This window comes from Oryzias melastigma, linkage group LG2, assembly GCF_002922805.2.
Source record: "Oryzias melastigma strain HK-1 linkage group LG2, ASM292280v2, whole genome shotgun sequence".
In the NCBI taxonomy this organism is placed as follows: Eukaryota; Metazoa; Chordata; class Actinopteri; order Beloniformes; family Adrianichthyidae; genus Oryzias; species Oryzias melastigma.
In genome coordinates, this window is record NC_050513.1 from 5,110,441 (window position 1) to 5,120,565 (window position 10,125).

At 35.9% G+C, this 10,125-nt stretch overlaps 1 long non-coding RNA gene across 6 annotated transcripts in view; it reads right to left on the reverse strand.

Moving 5' to 3' along the window:
* Nucleotides 1-10,095, reverse strand: part of LOC112160028 — a 375,093-nt gene extending 364,998 nt beyond the window's left edge. For all 6 annotated transcript variants that reach the window (XR_002921582.2, XR_002921586.2, XR_002921581.2 and 3 more), the window contains exon 1: nt 9,517-10,095. This is a non-coding gene — a long non-coding RNA (uncharacterized LOC112160028). The remainder of the gene's footprint in view (nt 1-9,516) is intronic.
* Between the last annotated feature and the right edge of the window lie 30 nt (nt 10,096-10,125).

Consider the following 10,125-nt stretch of genomic DNA (forward strand, 5'->3'; position numbering starts at 1 on the left):
CGTACCGCATTGGTATGATACCGCGGTAACGATAAATTTGCGGTTTATTGTGCAGGCCTAATGCTAGCTATTTTGGCTATTTTAGGATTTTTTCAGTTTTTTAAAATAATTCAGAGTTTAGCTATAGCTGCATGCTAGCTAATCTAGCTAATTTTGGCTCTTTTTTCTACAGTACTTAGGAGTTTAGCTAATATTTCAGCTGCATGCTAGCTATTTTGGCTAATTTAGGATCTTTTTCAGTTTTTTAGGCTAATTTAGAGTTTAGCTAATATTATAGCTGCATGCTAGCTAATTTGGCTAAGTTAGGATTTTTTTCTACGCTACTTTGGAGTTTAGGTAATATTTCAGCTGCATGCTAGCTATTTCTGCTAATTTAGGATTTTTTCAGTTTTTTAAGCTAATTCAGAGTTTAGCTATAGCTGCATGCTAGCTAATCTGGCTAATTTTGGCTCTTTTTTCTACAGTACTTAGGATTTAAGCTAATATTTCAGCTGCATGCTAGCTATTTTGGCTAATTTAGGATTCTTTTTAGTTTTTCAGGCTAATTCGGAGTTTAGCTAATATTATAGCTGCATGCTAGCTAATTTAGGCTTTTTTTCTACGCTACTTTGGAGTTCAGTTAATATTTCAGCTGCATGCTAGCTGTTTTGGCCAATTTAGGCTTTTTTCAGTTTTCTGGGCTAATTTGCCATTTAACTAATATTTTTAGCTGTCGATCAATTTCAGTAATTTTAGTTATCAATTTCAGCATTTTCAGCTATCAACACTAGCATCTTCAGTGGCCAAATTCAGCTTACAATATCCACACTAACATTATCACAGGTAATGCTATATATCTAGTTTTTAGTTAGTTTAAAGCTAATGATGGTTTAGATGTGTGCTTTACATCCAGTTTATGCATGACCTGATTAGTCGACTAATCGTAAAACATAATCAGTGATTAGTTGTATATTAAATAACAGCTTTAACCCTTGTGCCCTCTAATGGGGTCCAGATGACCACATCCTTACATTGAGGTGTTAGCCCTTCCAAAACAAAGGTGGACAAGACTTCATATCTGTCACTGGACACCAGTAAAGATCGACAATCATTGAAAAAACAAGTTAAGCGCACTTTCTTGTGGGGTCCAGATGACCCCACTTTTAATGTAAGCAACCCTAGGAGAACAGAAGGGTTATGGTTGTTCCAGCTTGAAAGTGCATCGGGGGAATCTGTCAATCATACGTTCGAGGTAGGGCCAGCGGGAGTCACATGCTTTCACTGAGGCATCTGATTGGTCAGTTTATAACTTGAATAACTTGCGATAAAGAAAAATGAATGAAATGGTTTATTTCAAGCAATCAGGTCATAATACATAACATATCACTAAATAAATCACAAGTAGATCACTTGAAAGAGAGTGGAAGGAAGCGAACTTATATAATCCCACCCCGACTCTACCATACCATTGTCTTTGGACTGATTAAGGCAACAAGCAGTTTGCTACAGACTCTCTGTTGGAATGTTGCCGATTCAAATCCAGCCAGATTAAATTTAGATTTCTCCACTGTGGAGACCTTCACCAAAACTGTTGTAGTGGGGCTGCTTGGAGGCCACAAGGAGATCCGCAGTTGCACTGATGAGCCTACAGCTATGAATACAAGCTGTGTGAATGGAAAGGAAATTCGTCTCAAAGCAGCATACGAAGAATAAAATAAAAGATAAATATCAATTTAGCAGTTTTAGGAGGACTTACTGGCCCTCGTTTTGTGGAATGAAAAAAAGTAAGAGCTAAAAGGAGGAGCTTCATGTGGACAAGGGTCCAAAATACCCTGCATGCTGAGTATTTTTGGTACTGCTACCTTTCAAACAAAGGCAAAGTTTCAAAGGGTTGGAAACTGCTACTTTTTTAAACAGACCCATTTTCCTTCGGGGATCATTAAAGTTTTACATCACTTCGTATTATCTAATTTCTAAAAGACCCAAAGTTTTCCATTATTTAAAGTTCACAACATTAAAGTACCTTTCATATAAATAAAGAAAAAGGCCCGATTCATTTATTTCTTACTTTGACTTAAAAGTAATGTTGAATGGAATAAGCTGTCTACCCATGATACAACTCTGGATAATTTCACCTAGGGCTCTTTGACTTCTTGGAATTTGGGATACTTTTAGCTCACGTACTAAAGAGTTGTGACTCAACAATCCACACAAAAGAGACAAGGTACTCCAACTGAATCCCACCGAATAACCAGTTTTTATAGTGCTTTTTTTCTGAATTTCTACATCTCTTCCTTCCTTCCTTTAGAGTCAATTCCAGATTACCTTTCAAATCCCTTTGGTTCATGTTGAGCTTAGTGATCAAGATTGATCAAATCCTCGGGACTGTGTAGGTTTGTGTCGTGGCCTCTTGTGTTTTAGGCCAGACCCGGATCGTCTGTTCCTGCCTCTGCTCAGCTTAATGCAATCAAACCTCATGTGAATCACTTGTGCTGTCATGCATTTAAACCCTACTCTATCTCTAACACTCTGTCTCATTCCCCCCCTTTTTAAAGGAAAAGATACTGAGTCGAATGACTTAAACGTAATAGAGTGCTGAAGTCGAGAAGCAGGAATTTCAATTTAATAAAAGTATGTTTTGTAGTACATTAATGATAGCAGCTATTGAAGACTATACTTCCTGATCTACATTTTTCCAGATTTGGTCACAATCAAGCCATAATGAACTTTTACTTCCTGGTCTATAATCCTTAAGGTTGTCTTTCTTTCTTTATACCAGTAACATTCAACTCCAGTTCTCCAAAACTGGTGGCCTGTTTGTTTTCATTTGATTTCTATGATCCCTGACTACTTATGATTCTCCTGGTCCTTTCCATACGTTTTCCAGCCGTAAAAACAATTACACTTTCAACAATTTCATAAACTTTATAGTTTTTGACATACTGAGTAAAATATGCCCCATAGAAAATGAATGAGAAAGTCTTCAAATTTCAAAATTTTAAGTAGATTAGCAACAAACCTTTAAATCATGGACTATGTTTTCATCTTTTAGAGTAATTTTCAAAAAATTTGAAGTTTTCCTAATATTTTAGCAACATGCTAACATATCTGGCTAGTTTGTTATCTAGGCTTTTAAGGTGAATTTAGAGTTTAGTTTCTATTTTAGCAACATGCTAACGTTTTTGGCTAGTTTGTTATTTACTGAGGATTTTAAGTTTAATTTAGAGTTCAGTTTCTATTCTAGCTACAGGCTAAAGTTTTTGCTAATTTAGTTTACTGAGGATTTTTAGGCTATTTTGGAGTTTAGCTAGTATTTAAGCAACAAGCTAGCCTTTTTGGGGGCTAATTTGAAATCTACTGAGTTTTTTTTTTTTTTTTGGCTAATTTGGAATTTAGCAAATATTTTAGCAATATGCTAATGTTGTTGGGTAATTTGATATCTATTGGGATTTTTGGGCTATTTGTGAGGTTAGCTAGTACATAATCAACAAGCTAATTTTTGGGGTAATTAGGCGTTAACTAAGGTAAAAATGTAATAAAAAAAAAAATCACATTTTGAGATTTGCTAGTTTCTTTTTCTGTTTTTGCTTTTGTACGTGCCAAAAACAAGACATAATTCATATTTATTAAAAAAAGAAGGTCATGAATGCAAATCCAAATTTCTTAAAGGTTAAAATAAATCTACGCAGCTCCTTCTAGGTGTTGATCAAATGGCTCTTTTCCTGTCAAAGGTTGCCGACCCCTGGTTTAGCCAATTGAATGGCAAATTCAATGGCAGGTTGTTGGAGAACATGTAGGACAATCGAGGCCTGGAATTGGACAACCCTGATCCACAGAGATAAACAGGTGTCAGAAGAAGAGTGAGAAAGCATTGTACATTTGATTACTATAAAACTATCAATATTTCCAATGGCAAGTTGACAACATTATTTGTATGCGCATGAGAACCGGACCCGGTGAGTGCAACTTCACCCAAAGAAAATGACTCCAATGAAATGAAGTCAATTCAGTCTCCATTTTTTTTACGATACAGTCCAAGTCGGTCTGAGTCAACATTTTAATGGGAACCACTTTCTCCAATCAGGAATGAGCCTGTTGGAAGTGCACACCCCTACCAGTCTAAACAGGGCAACACAACATCTCTCAAACATTTCAAACGTTTGACGTTAGACCACATAGTTTCAGGTATCTGATTGGTCGGATTATAACTTGAATAACTGGCAAAACAGAAAAGATACTGTGAAAAAAATAGGATTATCAAGAAAAAAAATGTAGAACAAGGATGAGATTCAAGAGCCAAGAGTAAAAACCTATTGTAGGAATACATCAAATATGTTTACCACAGCTATCCTTTCTTCCCTCGTGGTTTTAAATTCTTCAGTTATGCTTGAACAAAAACAGCCTTATATCAAGGTGTACTTCAAATTCCACTTACACAGTTTGGTTCACTAAAAAAAAAAAAACATGACCTTGAAGTAAATATTTATTGGCTAAATCGTCATTGCTTGAATTTCACGGGTCAGGCTCTCAAACTGTGAAGTGACACTCTGAAATATTTAGATCTCCATCAAACGGGATAATGGAAAATGCTCTGTTTCAGCCCGCTCGTAACTCGCTGCGGCTCCACGCCAGCACAGAGCGGAGGAATTATAAAAGTTGACTTCATGATAAACAAGGAGAGTCCTGCAGTTAGTGTATGTAGTTTTTTGTTTTACAGCAGTCACTTAGCACTGAGATGTGTAGATAATTCAAGCTCTGCTCTTCCCAGTTTTATTTTTTAGTCTCTTTCAAGCACTCTTGGCAACAAGACTCCATTGTTGAACATAGAAGCTGCTTTTCATCATCGATTGACTTTACTTTCTGTTCAAATTGATTTTTTTTTTTCTTAAGGATGGCAAAAGCAAACAATCCTCGCCTTGCTTTCAGGCGAGGTGGGGGTCCAGGTTGTGTATACATGATCACACACAGACACTCGCCCCCCTAGCTGTTTCCTGGCTGAAATATCCCCCCCGAGTCTTGCCATTTCCTAACCTCATTTGCTCTATTACAGTGAGGGTTTGCTATGAGTTGGGTAGGGGGTAGTAAAACTCGAATGCACACATTCAGACGTGCGCTCACAGTCAGTCTCGAGAGAAGGCCGGAGTGCAAACATGGAAGAGAGAAAAGGAGATTAATAGATTGAGGAGGGTCTAAGTGTCTGTTTGGATGTGGAGGTTCCTGAAGGGCTTGTGTGTTTGAGATGGGTGCACACACCCTTGGTCCCTCACTTTATCCATCACTCCCTTTTTTCTTTTGTTCAGTCGTCCATCTCTACCCTCATCCTCCCCAATTTCTTTCCCATCTCCATAAACATGCCAGAGACAGCGCCTCCTTTCTGTCCTCCTTCCAAATTGCCTCCCTCAGTCCAAAACAGCGGTAATGATCACGTTCACTATTGTGAAACAAGGAAGAAGAAAAATAAGAGTTGAGGAAGAGCGCCTCACAGCCACGCTGCCCTTTTGTTGGAAGAACTGATCTGTTTGTCAAGAAAGGGGACTTTCCACCTTGGAGATACAATGGAGTTGTTTTGACAGTGAGGCAGGAGAGTGTTTGCATTCCTCACAATGCTGCACAGTCATTATGATGCACTGACTCATTGCTCGGTGTAGCACGACACAAAAACGCGAGGAAATTATAGCTTTGTGCTGGAAATCAAATTGCATACCCAAACAGAAGGAAACTGAGTGGATGTTAATGATATGACAGTCAAATGTGTTTTCAAATGCTGTCTGGCAAATACCTATTAAAGGGCAAAATGGAGCAACAATATGGAGAGCTTTTCTTGTAAAAAATGACAACCTATTTTGCATTGACATGTATATTCTTTGGTAGTTACAATGGGAAATCATGCGTTCTGTTTTTGGAGGAGACTGTTAATTGGGCTTTAAGGTCGTCCCATCTGCTTGAATTGGTAAAATCCTTCCAAAATAAAAAGATGACTCCCTTGGAGAAATGTTTTGAACAATAAATATATACATTACAATTAAAGAAGAGACAATATGAGGGAAGATTGTTCAATGAGTACGTTACAAGGATCAAAGGACGTCGCAATCTTTCTAATATTGGAGTTCTGTCAATAAGATATGGAGACTAAGGAAATTCCTTCAAATAAATGTTTTTTATACCATATTTACCAAGTAATCTTGAATCTTGAATGTCACTACAGTTGGTTACTGCAGGAAAGCCAAAATTCTTCTCCCTACCCCCACATTTAGCCCTCCAAACGGAGGGCTACGAAAATTGGTGTCTTCAAATTTAGATGCCACCCCTCGATGACATCATCAATAGATGCCGTTTTTTTTTTTTTTTTTAATTATGACTTGATAAAAACTTTATCTGAATACATCTTTCACACAATATAATTGTAACATACATGTTTTTAATGATCAGAACATTAAGCACTGCAACTGTATCTCATATACAAGTTCCTTTTAACCAAGAAAAGTCATAGTGAAAAATATTTTTTTAACTCTCAACTTTGTCTGATTTTTACTGCTAAAATATTAAATGTGTCTCAACCAATAATGTTTTATATATGTATGGTTGAGCCATGAACCATCGAAATCTGCAGTTTTATATGGTACCAACTTGGCACTTTTGGTTCAGTAGTTAAAACTGAGTTGAATATGTCTGTATTTTTGCTCATATATAATGAATTAAATATCGTCTTGGCAGCATTTTAAATCTATACAAGTATTGCGAAATGAATAATCACAATATTTCAATGTATCGATTTTTTTTTTGACACTCCTATAAATTGCCCCATCATTAAAAATAATTTTCGCTAACTCAGCAATTTTAAATGCCATTATTTGTTCTTATTTCCAGTTTGTTAACTAAAGACTGCATTGTGTTTGGGGGTCTATGATTAAAAAAGTATTCTAACTAATGTGAAGGTTAGCCTCTGAACGCAAAGTAAGTCATGTTAAAGTTTTAAGGATTCGGGTTACAAAAGAAAAAAAACAAACTTTTTAGAGGTAAAACAGAGGTAGGGAACATCATGCATCATTGATGACTGAAGCCAGGAGGCATCACAAATATTTTAGTGAGACAAAGATATGGATCAAAACGAAATGAATCAATGCAACTTGGTGTTTTTGCACAAGAAACAAAGTCTCACGAGGAAAAAATACAAAAAAATAAAATGCTACTTTTACACCAATCAAGTAAAAATGTACCTTTTTAAATGGCTTGCTCACTGATCAATAGAACAACCATGCATGAATCCCAAACTTTAAAACCTGCATAGTCTGACTCATCTAGGCCAACTGTCAGCATAATAATCAAAGAGATATCTGGTTCTGTAACTGCAGTGCTGTATTAATGCCACTTTCACTCAGCTAAAGAAACACTGCAAGTGATTAAGCTCCTTGTGGGTGTGTGTGTTTGCATGGGTACAGGACTGTGTGTGGGGGGCCTTGGCTCCACTGGGAGTCCATAGCAGAGCCTTAAATTATACATATGTTCTCATTCCATTACCAGTGGCAACTGCTAAAGTCTTCCCAGAATATCCATTAACAAATTGAAGGGACGCTCGGACTTTCTCACACAGACCGGCATAAATAACGTTTAGTGGCACGTGCTAAAGCAGGACAGTGGAGTCGTGCGTTTGACAAAACCACTGATTACTCAGACAGACGAGAGCGGATCCAAGAAAAAAAACTGTTGTCAGATCACATCGTACTCTCCAATTTCAGTCATTTTTATTACAAAATAATCTGACCCTCGTTACAAAGAAGCTAAAATCTAAACCTTTTTGGTGGAACTACTTTTATTAAAACTACAGAAGACATTTTCTAAATGAAACAGTAAAATATTTTCCCATCTGATTGGTCGTTACGTTATATTATATGGAGTCAGAGTGTAGTAAAGTTGAAAATTATAATAGCATTATGCTAGCTTTTTGGACTATTTTAACATTTATTAAGGTTTTTTAGGCTAATTTGGAGCTTAGCTAAAATTTCAGCTACATGCTAGCTGTTTTGGCTAATTTAGGAATTTGTCAGTTTTTATGCTAGTTTGGAGTTAAGCTAATATTTCAGCTACATGCTAGTTAGTTTGGCTAATTTAGGAATTTTTCAGTTTTTAGGCTAATTTGGAGTTTAGCTTATATTTCAGCAGCATGCTAGCTTTTTTAGCCAACATGGGTTTTTCTGGGGTTTTTTTGTTTTTTTTTTTGCTGTTTTGGAGTTTAGCTAATATTTCAGCTGCATTCTTGTTGTTTTGGATAACTTAGGCTTGTTTCAGTTTTTTTTAAACTAATTTCGCATTTAACTAATTTTGTAGCTGGCTATCAGCTTCAGCAGTTTCAGCTATTAGCTTTAGCAATTTCAGCATCTTCAGCAGCCAAATTCAGTTTACAGCATTCACACTAGCATTATCACAGGTAATAATATATTTCTAGTTTTTAGTTAGTTGAAAGCTAATGATGGTTAAGATGTGTGCTTTACATCCAGTTTAAACATGATCTGATTAGTCGACTAATAAAAACATAATCGGTGATTGTTAAAAGAATCATTTGTGGCAGCACTAGTACAAAGCCAGATTTCTTTTTTCCATCCTTTTATTGATTTTTTTTTCATTTAATTTATTTTTCAACAGGGTGTGTTAGAATTGATTATATGGACTCTACACATTATTTTTTCATTTGTAATGTCTTATTCTTTGTTTTTATGTAAATCACTTTGAGTGACATGAGTTTTGAAAAAGTGCTATACTAATAAAGTTTGATTTATTTTATTTTCGTGTTCAAAACTCTCATGTTTGTACGTTTTTGCGACTGTTTTGGGGCTCTACATACCAAACACCCAACCACTGAACGCACGTTGAGACCTAAACTAGATCAAACTTTGACCAATCAGGGACTCACATTTGCTATGTGGCGTATGGAGGCGTCCCTTTTAACTCACAAAAGTGCCAGTCGTTGAAAAATTGCTCTTGGAGAAAAAAATAATAATACCACTTTGTGCCCAGCTGGAGTTATGACATCGAGTCTTTTATATATTGTAATCATTGACACGAATGAGAAATGAGGTCAATTCATTTTTCCACGGTACGGATGTCACCATTTTGGGACCAGACAGCGTTAGCAAGCAGTGATTGGTTTAAGAATCTGTCAATGAATTTGAATTTTGTCTTCGTTTTTACCATTTATCCCTTAAGTCACAAATATTCATATTTTACTTTTTTAATCTTGTATTTATAATTCAGTGAACTCTTCTTAATTGCATTAAATTAAACTTCGTATGAACAAACTAAATAAATAAATAAAATAATTATCTGGCCACACTAGTGCTACAAAATGGCTGCTGCTCCTCAACTACGATTGCATCACTTAGCTAGCCAAAAAAAATAATAAATTCACACATCAAGAAAATGGACAAAATTTGTTAAAATGAACAAAAACTGGAAATATTTTTTTGTGAGCCAATAAGGACAAAAACAACACGTTAAATAAGTAAAACAAAAGAAAAAGTGTTAGGTAAAACATGGCCTTACCCCCGTCTGCGTTCAAAGCTCTGGCAGAAGCTGGACCCGTGCGCACTTCCGGTTTTCAAAATAAAAGCGAGAAAGTTCACTTTAAAACAAAAACAGGAGAACTGCAGTAAAATAATGTTGCTCTTACACTTTCAACTCCAGTTCAAAACACATTTTGATCGCAGCTACAGTGGAGGGTTTTACAGCAAACAATTTAAAATCCTGAAGAGGTTTGTTTTGTTGGTTAGTCGGGCTTAGTCATCATGAGGAGAACTTTGCTGAGGCCGGCTTGTATTCTCTTCATTTTTGAAAAATTTACCTTGATCTTTACCCAGCCAAGAGCAGCCAGCAGGTCCTTGAATATTGGTCTATTTATTTTATGACTTTCTAATTTGTGTTTTTGCGTTCTGGAAAATTCCTGAAAAGCATTCTTTACAAATGTTCTCAGTTTAGGACAGGGACTACTAAGCCTTTAATCAGGGTATTTTTGTATAATATGAAACTATATACATACTTTAAATGTTATTTTGAGGAAGTCTCAGTTTTATCTTCCTTTTGAGTTAAATGAATGCTCAGTGGTAGATGAGTGTTTTTTTTTTGTTTTGTTTTTTTTTTTAATTGAATTATTTT